Below are 5,570 nucleotides of genomic sequence, written 5' to 3' on the forward strand. Positions count from 1 at the left end.
GAGATCTGGAAATCAAGAGGACGAAGTGCTGTCAAATTGGAGATTGGAGCACGAATTTCAGAGAGTTAGCAGATCTTGGCGGAGTTCTTCAACAAAGCAAGAGTTCGAGAGATCTGAGACTCATTCCACCCTCCTCCGGATTTAAGCTTAGTCTTAAATCCCGAGAAGAGCCGTGATTTTGCTTAGTCAAAATCGTCGCTACTGCAATCACTTCCTTCGTGAAGCGAAAGCATTAATTATCCAAACTTATGCTCACCGGATCTGATCCGTAGGCGGTCTACGGATAAACCCCGACACCGGTAACGATCCCGCACAAGCAATAGGCGATAAACTTCTATTGTGTGTAGTTTGAGAGAAAATTGTAACTTTTGATTTAAAGTCTTATAAAAAGGCTATATTTTTTGTTTGAGTTTATTGTAAGTGTTTGAAGCTGTAATGGACTCATCAATGAAATCCGTTTTCCACCCAAACACGCTGGCGACCACAGTGGGAGCCGACAGCCTTTCTGCAAAGGCTGATGTGTCGCAACCTCGGATTCTCATCCCGGTTGAAGAAGAGGTCGAGTTTGAGTTCGACCAGCAGAAGTATGAGGACTACTTGTCCTCCCCCTCCAGATCTACCTCTCCTCGCAAGTCCAGGAAGGTTCGCTGGTCTTCGGATTTGAAGACCCAAGAAGATCTCCCCGCCACTGCTTTAATCGTGGCTTGCAACGCCTCGCCGACACCCGACGAGGCCGACGCCGCAGATCTGAACTCCTTGTGCGAGGAGTTGACTACTGATGATGTGCCCGTTCTATCAAAGAGGGCACGACAGAGACGGTGACAACGCCTGGCACGCCAGATGGCCAAGGCCTTAGAACCGGTTGATGGGATCCGCTATGAAGCGGATCTGAAGTTCAGGAGGCGCCAAACATCACAACAACGTGTGGCTATTTCCTCCAATTCAACCACGAATGAATGGATCCGCGTCAAAAGGACGCGCTCAACTCTTGAAGAAAGGATCCAGAAACGCCGCGCGTTACTCGCGCATGCGCGAACTTTGATGCAAGAAGCGCAGAAGTTGGAACAAGAAGAAGTGATCAAGAAGCCACCAAGATCACGCCGAGTCTGGAGGCCAAAGTCCAAACCGACATCAAGGACAACTCAAACGGTGCCCGAAGGCATCGAAAAATTCAAACCACCAAATGGTGGCTCGGCCGAAGTCAAACCACCAAATGGTGGTTTGAGCAAAACTCGGACTGGTTCGGTCCGTTCCGTACCTGATTTACTCCCTACAGTCCCGTCTGAGTTTTCGGTGGCCTCTATTACTGTACCGACAAGTTCCACATCTCCGGTGGAGATCCACGATAGTGTCGATTTGTCCCGCTTTAAAATAACAGTGAAAGATCGCCTTAGCCCTTCACCCAATGATCGAGGCAAAGCTCCGGTCAAAGAGCGCTTAGGCCGATTGAATGAATCTCGAGCACATTGTCAGGCTGGAGGTCGTCATCCTAAGCAGTGGAGGAGAAAGTATAACGGGAAAAGTCCCGCAAATGACCGCATTGGATTGCGTGTTGAAATCCAGGAGCCTGTTGAGGGCCGACATTCACAAAAACGTCGCCTCAGACATGCGACTCCTAAAATTGCTAATGAAGTGTTGTATCCCCAGAAGAAAACGTACTCGTCAGACGAAGACGTTATACTTGGGAAGTCGTGCCAACACACGATAGGTTGCTCCAGTCATCAAACTGACGAGTTGTACTATCAAACTGGGGGTGCGAACAAATCCAGGAAAATGAGTGCCCGGAATACAGATTCTCACTGTCCATGTGCCAAAATCATCAAGGCAGTGTTGTCAGAATGTTGCTGTTCCAAGACCACCCCGGAGAGAGTTTCAGTATTTGAAAGAATCTCCACAAGAACATCTGAATCCAGACTAAGGCATTTCCGCAAGAAGAGAGCTGCTCTTCAGGATGATGAATTTCCAGAAGTGTCCGTTAACATGACCGGGAGAGGAAAGTCGACGCGATACTTTAGTCCAGATCAGTTTGCCGCAGTGTCCCAATGTATAACTCGATTGCGATCGGGGACTAGTAGACGAAGGGATTACCAAAGAATGCAGAAGGGACTTCCTACAGATGATGAAACCTCGGATGCTTGCTCTGATGTTTGCTCGGATGCTTACTCAGCGATGGCTTCCAATGACACCACGTCGAGTGCAGGACAACCCTACGAATCACTCATGATTAGCGCCGAGCAAGTGGCTAAGATTCTTGAGGACGCTTTAACCAAGCAAAAAGACAGTTTCAAATTTGAAATGGAGCTGGCTATGCAGCAAATGAGGGAGATGCATGACCAGCAAATCGCGGCATTGACAACTCATCAGGGAGAGTCTAGTCGTCGCAATAATCCAAACCAAGATGATAACGAGCGGGAAGCGGATGAGAATGTTAACATGAACACTCCTCCCGTCAATAACAATACTGAGGGTGGTCCTTCGGATGATAACAATACAAAGGAAGACCACGTTACTTCTCCCCAAAATCACTCGAAGACGGATAGGAGTGAGGATAAGAAAATGAGGGATTTGGAGAGCAAAATCAATGCGTTGATGAATGCTCAGGAGGTGAAAAGGTCCGGAATACCGTGCCCATATCCAAGAGAGTGGGAGTCAATCCCGTATCCGGCGAAGTTCAACTTAATCAACTTCACACCGTTTGATGGAAAGGGCTCACCCACTCAGCATTTAATATACTTCAAGTCTCACTTGGGGATAAATCTCCGGTAATGAACCTTTAATGGTACGGTCATTCATCGGCACTCTCCGTGGAGCAGCCTTCGATTGGTATCGCCGCCTCAAGCTGGGGAACATTAGCAGTTTGGATGACATGGAGGACATGTTTCTCACAAATTTCTTCGACGACGACACTGAGGTCTCGATCGGAACATTATTTGATGAGAAGCAAAAGGACGGAGAGTTGGTGGAGAATTTTATCAAACGATTCCGGAACAAAGCTATGAATTGTAGGGATCCGATTAGCGAAGACTTCATCCTAGAGACTTGTCACAACAATCTTTCATTGGATATTCTCGAAGCCATGGGAATGGCACCGTCTAAGACCTAACCACAACAGCAGCAGTCACGGTGGCAACAACAGCCTCAGAAACAGAAGACTTTGGAACTGAAATTCCCGAAGGTCTACTCATTCAAAGAAGATGAAGTCCCCGGTATTTTCAAATACCTCATAGAAAATAACAAGATTAAGTTGCCTCCGATCCAAGATCAGGAAGACGCCAAAAGGGTTAATGATCTGAAATACTGCGCATTCCACAGAGCGGTGCACCACCCCACCAAGTCGTGTTACGCCCTAAAAGATAAGATCCAAGCTTTGATTGATGTTGGGGTCATCATTATGAAGCAACCTAAGGAAAAGAATGTGGGTGCAAATGCAGTTTCAATCAGCTTTGGGTCTGTTCCTTTGAATTGGTTTGAGCCTGAGCCCGTGATAAATGTGGCAATGAAGACCGTCAACGACGATCCTTACAAGCAACGCTAGAAAGGACTTGTGCCACACACAACCCCAAATGACGAGATTCTTTGGGTTCACCCCGATCTGATTAGAGATAAACAGTGGACTGGATCCTCTTCTAAGCAGTCAAAGAGAAAAGGAAAGTCCTGTTGCGGAGCCTCGGCCATCCCAGAGGAAGACCACGAAGTAATCCCTACTTTCTCATTTTTTGATAATGAACATGCAACTCTAGTAACCACCGAAGAAACAGTCCTCACCACCAGAAATGGGAACGAGTATCATTTAAAATATCCAAGTGTTTCTGATCGGCTGGCTGGGGTGGAGATGATTACAACTACCCCCGCACCTGTTGAGAAGACCCAACAAGAGCCCCTGCACCAAGATGTTCAAAACCCAAGGCAGTCTCGATTCAATCAGCAGGTTGGAAGAGATAAACCGGGAAATTCAAACACTTCATACCACTTCGATGTTATGACCCAATTGGCTAACATCCCAGTGAAAGTGACTCTACACGAGTTATCACGTCTTTCTAAAAACACTAGAGATGCGTTCACCATTACTCCTGACCAGCTCACTCAAATAGTTCAAGAAGCGTTAATCAAGCAGAAAGAAGAATTTGAGGGTAAGATGGAATTGGCTATGCGACAAATAAGAGAATTGCAAGCTGAAAGGTGTAAATTTCCTAAATCTGATCATCAGGTTGGGTCTAGCTGTTGCGCTACACCAATCACGTCTATTCCAGATAGGACAAATAACAATAGTTTGAATCTGAATATGGTCATCAAGACTGATTCACCCCTTAATAACACTGGTGGTGGTACGACCAGATCCTTCAAAGACACTGGGGGTGGCCCTATTCCTACTTCTCGACATCACTCGAAGAGAAATGAAAATGAAGACGAAAAGCAGAAAGAAGTCGAGTCTGTCACCACCTCGACTAGACGCTATCCCAAAAGAAAGAGAGTTGAGGAAACTCAATCAGAGTGTGTACCCGAGTTCGCTGCTGATCAAACGTCACAATGACAGCCATGGGAGCGATCGCCACAACAGTCGCTTCAGATGCAACGATACTCTTTCAAGGATGATGAGGTTCCAGCCATCCTCAAGTATCTCCTAAAAAGCGACAAAATCAAGCTCCCACCTATTAAAAGCCAAGAGGAATCCAACGGGAGTTCAGACCCAAAATATTGTGAATACCACAGGAGGATCCATCATTCTACCAAGACTTGTATCACTCTCAAAAACACAATACAGGCCTTAGTTGAAGCCGGCGTCTTAATGGCAGAACAAACCGAATGAGAACGACCACGACACTCCGAAAAGTATACGAGTATAAACCGCTTCTTTCAAAACTCCAACAGGTATATGAGTATAAACTGTTTCCTTCGTATCCAACGGGAAGTTCCTGGAGAATATTATACGTGATATTCTTAAGGATAACCCGATATCAATAAAAAGGGATTGGAAATAAGACATTGCTTATTGGACTCAGTTTCGCCAAAGCGCTAGGGTCGAATATCTCAAAAGTTTTCGGTGATTCTCAACTAACAGTCAACTGCGTTTATAGTAGAGATAACCTACTCAACGGCGTATATCGCCTTATTACTAAGGATGGCGATCGGCTTATGATGCCGATAAACAGCAAGCTTCTGAAAAAATACTACCCTTAGTATCTTCAGGATAAACAATGTATCGGGAAGTTCCCGAAAGAATACTACTTGTGGTATTCTTAGGGATAACCCAATCACTGTAAATGTGATAAATAAGAGATCCACGTTCGAATTCTGAGCGTCAGGATGTTTCCTTTTATTGTTGTCAAGTTTTCTAACTCTCATGAGTTATTTTTGTTGAGATGAGATTCAATCCTCCTATAAAAGTTAGGATTGTCTCCAACTTTACTTAGTCAAACCTGCAGATAGTTAGGACTAAGATTGAGTTATCCTTTTCGATAAACGAAAGACTTCCATCTTTTCCTTTTTCCACCAAACCTATAAAAGTTAGGGTCGAAATTGGGCTTTCTCCTCAATAAATGAGGGACTCTTTTTGGATCGAATGACCAATC

The sequence above is a fragment of the Asparagus officinalis genome, chromosome 7, assembly GCF_001876935.1.
Source record: "Asparagus officinalis chromosome 7, Aspof.V1, whole genome shotgun sequence".
NCBI classification, from domain to species: domain Eukaryota; kingdom Viridiplantae; phylum Streptophyta; class Magnoliopsida; order Asparagales; family Asparagaceae; genus Asparagus; species Asparagus officinalis.